Consider the following 9,730-nt stretch of genomic DNA (forward strand, 5'->3'; position numbering starts at 1 on the left):
CCTTGAACAGGTAACAAGGAATGCGGCAACAGCCAAATACCTCCAACGAGTAAGGCAAGTCCTAAGAAGCCAGCGCAATGGCAAGAACAAATCCCGGGCAATAAACAGCTATGCCCTGCCAGTGATCAGATACCCTGCGGGAATAATAAGGTGGCCAAAGGAAGAGATACAGACCACAGATGTTAAGACACGAAAGCTCCTCACCATGCATGGAGGGTTCCACCCCAAATCCAGCACCCTGAGACTGTACGCTAGCCGCAAGGAAGGAGGCCGAGGACTAGTGAGCGTGAGAGCCACTATCCGGGATGAAACATCCAAGATCCATAAGTACATCAAGGATAAGGCCCCGACAGATGACGTGCTGAGTGAATGTCTCAAGCAGTGAAGAACAGAGGATGAGATGCTGGAAGAGGGACCATCATGGGAGGACAAGCCCTTACATGGATGTACCACCGGAACATAACTGAAGTGGCTGATCTCAACAAATCCTACCAATGGCTTGAAAGGGCCGGGCTGAAGGACAGCACAGAGGCACTCATCCTGGCTGCACAGGAGCAGGCCCTGAGCACCAGAGCCATAGAAGCCCAGATCTACCACACCAGACAAGACCCAAGGTGTAGACTGTGCAAAGAGGCCCCTGAGACGATCCAGCACATAACTGCAGGGTGTAAGATGCTGGCAGGGAAAGCATACATGGAACGCCATAACCAAGTGATTGGCATAGTATACAGGAACATCTGCGCGGAGTATGGACTGGAAACCCCAAGGTCAAAGTGGGAAACACCTCCCAAGGTGGTAGAGAACGAGCGAGCCAAGATCCTGTGGGACTTCCAGATCCAGACTGACAGAATGGTAATGGCGAACCAACCAGACATTGTGGTGGTGGATAAAGAGCAGAGGAAAGCCGTAGTGGTGGATGTGGCAATACCAAGCGATGGCAACATCAGGAAAAAGGAACGTGAGAAACTAGAGAAATACCAAGGGCTCAGGGAAGAACTGGAGAAGGCTTGGAAGGTGAAGGCCACAGTGGTGCCTGTGGTGATCGGAGCACTTGGGGCAGTGACCCGCAAACTGGAGGAGTGGCTACAACAGATCCCAGGAAAACATCCAAAATCTCAGTCCAGAAAAGTGCAGTCCTAGAAACAGCAAGGATACTGCGGAGAACCCTCAAACTCCCTGGCCTCTGGTAGAGGACCCGAGCTTGGAAAGTGGATGAGACCACCCGCGTGGGGTGAGATGGGAGGTTTTATATATATATATATATATATATATATATATATATATATATATATATATATATATATATATATATATATATATATATATATATATATACACACTTCTACATTATTCCATAATCTAACATAATTATCAAGGATAACTAATTAAAATTACAGGATTATTATTAAACAGATTTGTTTGTTAAACGTGGGTTACTTTGTTTTTGGTTGGGTTTTTTTGCTCTTTTGATTAGTTGATCACAATCACCTGTCCCCAGACTTAACTGTACTATGTGTGACAGGGCGGCAAGAGCCCGCACGGAAAGGACGCCAGGGGAGGCAGAGGAGGACGTTCACACTCAACAATACAACAATATTTATTCTTTAAAATATAATTCTCAATTAAAATACACCACACGAGGTAAGTTACGTAACATAAACACCAAAAGTAATAGAAACCAAAATCACACCATGCAAAATCACGGCAAACAAAATAAACAAAATAACAAAATAGAAACCAAAACAAAACCAACCAACCTAAATTAACAACAATAGAGCTGAATTAGCAGTTATAATGCGCAGACATACACGCGCACACACACACACACACGCACGCACACAATGGTTTCCGCCTCTTAGGTCCTGGACGATCCGAGGGACCGAAACCTTGGCGAAACCGAGACACAATAAAAAGAAGAAGAAACAGAAGAAGCCAGAAACAGCAGCGTCGGGGAAGGGCACAAACCCGTGGGTCACTCGCATCCAGACCCAAAGTGGTAATCTGGACGGTAGCGCAGCTGTGCTTCCCGGTCGCTGCCCCCGCAGTCGTCGCTTACCAGCCAGGCTCCGCTCTCCAGCCACTGGCGCGCTAAATTAAAAACACGGTAAACTACCAGGCAGGGAGAAACCGAGGGATTTAAAGGCAAGATCAGTACAGTATGTTACCTGAACACCACCCGCCGCGACTCGAGCTATTGGCTAAATTATGCCGGACAGCCACATACTGCAGCTGGTGGTCCAGTCAGCAAAGAAGATGATCGGGACTGCGCTTCCTTCTATCGAGCACCTGTACCTGTTACAACCGCTGTCTAGTACTGGTACTCAAATGCAGGAAAGCAGGCAGACCACTGAGTATGTTTACAGTATTTAATAAACATGGAGAATATACACAAGTGGCTTGCAATGGCAAGGTAACTCAAAAGTATAAAGTAACACAGGGAGCGTGCAAAGGCACGGGTAAATGACAATACTGCTGAGTACCAATTCCCCTAAACATGTAGTCATTAATCAAACAAAAAAAAAACACATGGAGCATGGAAGCAGGTTCAAAAGCAACATACAGGAATACATCAGACCTGGATCATCGGCAAAACAACTGGTTTCTCAAAGATACGAGCACTGAGATTCGGCTCTCGCTCATAGTGTGTACACCTGGTGGACGGTGGCATACTCCACAGAGCCCCCTCCTCTATGTCACCTCCAGGCAGGTAGGCAAGAATATTAAAATATCATCCAGGAAGGTAATCACAAAAAGGTTTACCATGTCTCTTAATACATCATTCACTGAACGGCATTACCAGATACCCGCAATGTTCAGTGCTCAAAGGCAGAGGACATTGGAGGTAAGGGGTACTTATTGCAAATAGTAATGCTCTCCGTCTGAGACAAGGAGAAAATGAAACCACTGGGTGGCGGTGCCCCGGAGAGAAGGTCGGTGGCGCAGTCATTAGGACAGTGTGGAGGTACAGTAACGTAGTAGCCTTGCCTTACTGAAGACCTCACAAAGGTCATGGTACGTGGTTGGCACCTTCCCCTGCTCTGCGTTAGCCGTGGATCGTGCAGACGAAGCAATGGCAGAACCAATAACACCGGCACATCAGGACAGTGATAAACGTTAAACACCACAGACTCTCTATGAATTCCCGAAACTAGCAGGTCCATGGTCTCCGTGAGCTGGAAGTTTTGGTGAAGCACCTGATTGTCAGTGCCTGAAAGGTAACAGGGTCCCCAAGATTATGCAGGTTCAATCCTAATCCCTGTGCGAACCCCATTTCCATAAAGTTACTCTGCGAACAAGAGTCAATAAAAACCAATACTGGCCGCACTGCGCCCAGTGCCACTACCGCTGCCTCCAGGACGGGCTGGTTTAGAGAGAGAATGGTGGTCCTTCTGCTTGACTGCGTCTCCCCTCCAGCCGATGACCACTGAAGTTTAATGGGCAGTCTGTTCTGCGATGACCCTCCCGGCCGCAATAAAGGCAGAGCCCCTCTTGCCAACGTCGTCGCCTCTCCTCCTGGCTCATACGTTGCTGCCCCACTTCCATGGGCTCAGCAAAGCTGTGGGGTGGAGCAGGCTCCGGGATCGGCTCTGTCCGCTGAGGCCGTGACGCTGGCGCTGCTACTAGAGTAGGGAGGTCTTCCCGAGCTCTCGCTGTGCGCAACGCGCCGAGGTGAGCCCAAACCTTGGCTCTTCCTGGGTCCAGAACTCCAACGTGGATGAGACCGTCTTCCTTTCCGTTAAAAATCGAGTCGGTTCCGTTCACCCAATTTTCAGGCCAGTTGGTCTGTGCAAACTTAGCCATTAAAGCTGATTCTGAAGCAGTGTCGACACGTCACGTGACTGCTGAGCTGCTTATCTAAATAGTTAAATGTTTCAATATGTTGTGGTGGAAATTTCCCAAAAACAACAGATGAGAGAGTTGTCTTTTGTGTGATTTAGTATAAAAATAAAGGAAAGCAAAAATAATGGGGAAAGCAAACCAAAAACCAGCTGGGGAGATCAGTGCATACAGAGTCCATCAGGCAGAGACAAGCATTGAACAATCTAGGTGAAATGTCAAATACATAAAACAGATTTAAGACAAAAGATAAGATATTCATTGAAGAACATAAACCATAAATCATATGATAACCACATAAAATAACATTTTTTTCAATACAATTTCAAAGCTTCATGAACATGGCAAGTGGACTTGACATCTATAAGATAGACATGAGTCACATTACATATATCTGGAATGTATTTATGATAAGTCAAAACTGTAAATAAATACTACAACTACATTTTGACAAGTCACAATTCCCCCCAAAATATTAGACACCATCTCCAAAGCTGAAGAGGTAGTGAGAAGCAGATTAAAGCTATGTTCTTTGGAAACGATTTTAGGATAAAACTCTTTGATTTAACAAAACGACAAACATGTCTCCTCAATACAGTAATAAACACAGTTGCACCTTATACAGTGCTAATAACATCTGACTATCAAACATATTTGCCATATTAAGGCTACTGATGTCACAACCTGGACTTTTGTTTGTTAGTTCCTATTTTATTTTGACACATCCTGTTTGTTTCTTGTCGGCCTGAGTTTTGGTTTTACTGCCCGTGCCCCTCACTCCTCTGGCAGAGGACTCCCCCTATGACACCCCACCTTCCCCCGACAGTAACCCATCAGCCTCCAGTGCTCATCCCCAGTCGTGTTCGCCCTGGCGGACTTCCTGAATACCACCGATGCAACCACCGACCCAGACGGCAGAGGACGACTAATCTGGGAGGCGGTGGCACTCATCCACAGGGTCCCTGCACTTTTAGAAGCCATGGGATTCACAAAGCCTAATATTGGTTTAGCCGGCCTCAGCCCCTGTTATTCAGCCGGCCTCAGCCCCAGTGCCCAGTGCCTCAGCCTCGCATCCACCACGGGTTCCTTGTCTGTCCGGATCTCCGCTGCCCCTGTCTGTGACATTCAGCCTCCACGCCGCTAGAGGCGCTCTTGGGACTTTTTGGTGTGGGTCTGAGTTTTTAATTTCCTGTGTAATTAGTTGACCCACCTGTTTTGGTTTGTGTATATAAGGGATGTCTTTTGTTTCACACATTGCTGGTGTTCACTCTGGGTGTAGCGGGATGCTACCCCGTTGTTACGTTGAGGAGAGTTTATGCTGCAAGGAGTTTTGGTTTTGTTGATGTCCTGTCCCACCACGTAAGTTTTGTGAGTGTCTTATGTTTCGTGTTTAGGTCTTATGTTTCATGTTTAGGATTTTTGCCCGTAGTGTACGGAGCGTTTAGTTGTAGATAGTGAATTAGGTTGTTTATCGTTTTCCTGCAATGCAGTGATTTTTAGTTCTTCCTTTGTGTTGAACTGAGCCCTGCGGTGCAGTGAGTTTTTGTTGTGTTTAAATTAACCACTTTATGTTAACTGGTAAGACACTGTGTTTGGGTCGTGCATTTGGGGTCTTCCCTCTCCTGTGTTCCCTGCGACCTGGTCTGCTGGTTGCGGCCAGGTGTCTGTGTGAGGGATTACACAGAGAGCTGTGTGCTGGAAGTACGTCGGCCGTGGTGCCTGAAGCCTCCGCTCAGTGTGAGCGCGTTCTCCTCCCGGCTCCGTGAGAGCCGTAGTTCTCCCCGCTTGGAGCGGGTGCTGTCACCGTCTCTCTCCACCGCATTCCCTCTCCTGTCCCAGGGTTCCGTCAAAGCCCCGCCGGTTCGGAACCGACGGGAGGAGTTTAGTAGGTTCCCTGTCAAACCCCGCCGGTTCGGAACCGACGGGGCGAGTTCGTAACACTGTCACCCAGCTGGGTCAAGCCCCAGTTCCAGTCCTTGTCAGCCCCGAAGAGAAGGTCGCTCGCAGCATGGACCGCATCGGCTTCAGCTCCTGGCGGTCCGGCACCGGCCATGTCTGCCTCGCTTCCTGGTGCGCTGTTACCGACCACGTCTGCTCTGGCTCCACGTCTGGGTTCGTCTCTGGTTCTGGCTCCGGAGCCCTGCCTGCCCTCATCTCTGGCTCTGGTCTGGGCTTGCCATCTGCTTTCGATCCTGGCTTGTCTCTCGTCCCTGGCTATGATCCCTCGCTTGGTTTCGGCTCTTCGTCGACCCTCGGATTCATGCTTTACCGGTTCCTGATCATCGCCTGTCTGACTGAGTGTGCTTAACTTTCTTGGTTCACTGCCACTGAACAGTTTATTCAAGCTCCGTCTCCGAGCTGTGCATTTGGGTCCTTGGTTCCCTGCCTCCTTGCCAGTGCATGACAACTGATATAATATGACCTTAAGACTTTGATGGTCAATTTGCTCTGATGCAGTTCTCACAAACAACCAGCAGATGTCAATGTTCTGACTGTGTCAAACTGTGTCAAGCAATGTGTCGACTTTAAATACTAGGATATAATGTTTTTGTATGAATGTATGTTTTTTTTAAGGATCTTTTTAGTATTATTATTGGTTTGATTTTAATGTTAGCAGACAAAGAACAGGATCATTGAGTTCAAGCCAAATCCTTCAACTATTCTTTTTGTAGCCTATTCATACTCATACTCATTAAATAATTAATAGAACATTTTTTCACTGGGAGTTGTTGGGTTTTCTAAATAATTTTCTAATACTTTGAAAGGTCATAAACCTACATTGTAAAGTGCCTTGATATTACATTAGGTGTGAATTGATACTATACTGCAGAAAAAAATGCATTCATTTAAACTTATATTAACCATAAATGGTTTCTGATGCAAATGGGGTTAAAAACCTTTTTTTGAAGTGACCTTGAATAGAAAAATGTCCTACACTGACACCACTAGACTGCATAATTTTATGTGTTATTGTTTGTTTGTTTTTATCTTCCAGCTTAAAATTTGCAACATGTCATACATGACACCAGTTATTGGAGGTTGTGGAGGCTTTTCCTTTAGGTTCACTGGTGAAAGCACTGGAGCCACACTGAAAAAGATGTGTGTGGGTTGGAGGGTGGCAGGTGAAGGCTGTTAAAACCTCGGTAACTGATGGTCAGATTCAAGAGTTTGGAATACCTGATGGGAAACTCTAACAATTTGAATTTGCTGATGGAGAGAAGATTTTAGTACTCTCTTTGTGGGACAACAATAATAGAGACCGTCTAGGTGCCATCAAATTCAAGACAACTTACTCACGAGAATTCTTCACATTCATGACTGACAGGAAACTGGAAAAAGAGATCACGATGGATGTCGGCTCTGGAATCTGCTTAGGAGTTGCAGGGAGGGCATGCGGTGACATTGACAGTATGGGGTTTATGTTCATCAGCACAGTCAGGTCTGCTGTGCTGACCAATGTCAACTATCTCACCCATCATCAGGTCATTCCACAGGTTTCTATAGAAAAAATGGAATCTCTCACTTATACCAACAACTCTGGGGTCATTCAGTCGTACAAGTTCGAAGCATCTATAAAATTATCAAAAAAATGGTCTGTGACTAACAATTTGGAAACCACCTTTAGTATAAGAGTTGAAGCAGAAGTTCCAGAGGTTGGAGAGGGTACTACTAGGTTCAACCTCAGAATGGGAGAAGAAGGTATCTATGACTTAGAGAATTCAGAGGAGAAAACAGAGACCTTCTCTTTTCCAGTTCAAGTCCCTGCAGGAAAAACAGTGGTTGTTAATGTCACCGTTGGTAGAGCCACATTGGATCTGCCCTACAATGGCATACTGAAGATAACCTGCTACAATGGAAGTGTTCTCAGGTTTGGCACCAATGGTACCTACAGGGGTGTCACATACACTGATGCTAAAATAAGTGTGACTGAAAAATGAACCTCTCAAAAATAGGCACAGATCTTGTTCAACAGCTACTTTAATATCATGAATCACGTTATTTTTACAATTTCCCATTTTATTTAAAATGCTAAGTCCAATGCTTTGATTCTCATCTTAATTCATTCAGTATTTAAGTGTTGCCTTTTGAAATATGAAATCTTTGGGTGAATGGAAAAATGTTATTATTTTGATCATTTTATTTATGGTGAATTGAATTCTTCTCTTTTTGAGTAATCTACTTGAGTAATTTTTTTTCTTGCATTGAGCAAACCTGAATACTTTATAGAGGAAGCAGGATTTAAGGCTCTTTTCTTTACCTAAAGCTTTCATTACTTGTGTTTCTGTACATTTATCACTCACATCCATACACTAAGGTATTTAGAATTGCCAGTTCACCCATGTCTTTTGACTTGAGTAAACCCCACTGGAGAAAACCCACACTGACAGGGACTCCACACTCTTTTTAATCACATTGGAAAATCATAAATCTCCTTTTAAGCTTTTTTGTTTTTATCTTAGCAGATTTGGAGAATGTTAACTCTGAAGTTCACCTGTTTTCAATTTTTATGTTAAAACATTTTGAAGTTTAATAAAGTGTTTTTCTAGATTGATTTAGATTATATCTAGATAAACTCCTGAAATGATAAGTTGAAATCAGAAGAAGAAAATGAAAAAAGTGTTTACAGAACTGTATTCAAATTAAAAAATGTATTGTATCATACCCCAATTATTATCATCAATAAATGTATTTTTACTGTACAAAGTGAAAAGCAGATCAGTGTCTTTTGGGTTTTATTTTTTTAAAGTGTTACAGTTAAAGACTTAAAATTTTGGGTTCACATTTCTATAAACCAACCTTTGACTCATACTCATTACCCTGTTGTGAACAGATTAATTTGCTTTAAACATACTCAAATATGGCTCAAATATTAATTGATTGGTGTGTCTCTAAATACTACAATTCCAAAAACGGCACATTTTTATTCAAATGAAATGTTAAGAGTATAACTGGAAAGGAAAATTCTAAAACTAATCAGGTTTAAGTCAATTAGTAATTGATCTGATATGCTGTAAACTTTTACCAGGAGTTTGATCCCGCGAGGACTAAAGTCCAGTGGATCTTAAGTCCAATGCCTAAACCACTCAAACATGGTGGTACATTGACTTGTCTACTCTCCATTAGAGTAACTAAAGAGAAATACAACCAGTGTGTTGCCACATGGCTCATTTAAAATTTAAAAGTTACAGTCCCCCGGTCAGAGCTCTGGAAACGCTGCACTGCCACCTAATATCAGCAGCATATTAAAACGACACCATGGCAGACATTGTCTTATAATCATCCTTTCTACTGATTGTGTCAGGCTTCATTAAACCTGATGTTAGGATGGATGGTTGGGATTCCCCAGCCTCCCTCATGGACAGGCCATGATTTATCACACAGTCTATTAGAGTAGGCCTGATGTCATGTCATGATACATGTCTCCGCACTGGTCCTCGCCTCTGTCTGACTCCTCTCACTTTGTTGGCAGCTCTGTGAAGATCATGTTTTTTGATTTCTCCAGTGCCTTTAACACCATCCAGCTGATGCTTCTTAAACCGAAACTGGAGGAGGCTGGTGTGGACCTCCATCTGACAGTGGATTATGGACTACCTCACAGACAGGCCACAGTTTGTGTCTGACACTCTGACCTGCAGTGTGATGGCCCCACAGGGGACTGTACTGGACATATATACATATATATATATATACATCGGACTCCTATAAGTACCTGGGTGTGCATTTCAACCTTAAACTGAACTGGACTCATAACACAGTTGCACAGTACAGGAAGGGTCAGAGCAGAATCTACCTGAGGAAACTGCAGTCTTATGGAGTGAGGGGGCCACTCCTGAAGACCTTCTATGACTCTGTAGTGACATCAGCCATCCTGTACAGTGTGGTCTGCTGGAGC

The 9,730-nt window shown here is 44.4% G+C and overlaps 1 pseudogene; it reads left to right on the forward strand.

Annotated features, from left to right (window-relative positions):
• Positions 1–6,490: 6,490 nt before the first annotated feature.
• LOC114861372 (aerolysin-like protein) lies at positions 6,491–9,025 on the forward strand (annotated as a pseudogene).
• The last annotated feature ends 705 nt before the right edge of the window (positions 9,026–9,730 follow it).

This window comes from Betta splendens, chromosome 9 (genome assembly GCF_900634795.4).
Source record: "Betta splendens chromosome 9, fBetSpl5.4, whole genome shotgun sequence".
Taxonomy (NCBI): domain Eukaryota; kingdom Metazoa; phylum Chordata; class Actinopteri; order Anabantiformes; family Osphronemidae; genus Betta; species Betta splendens.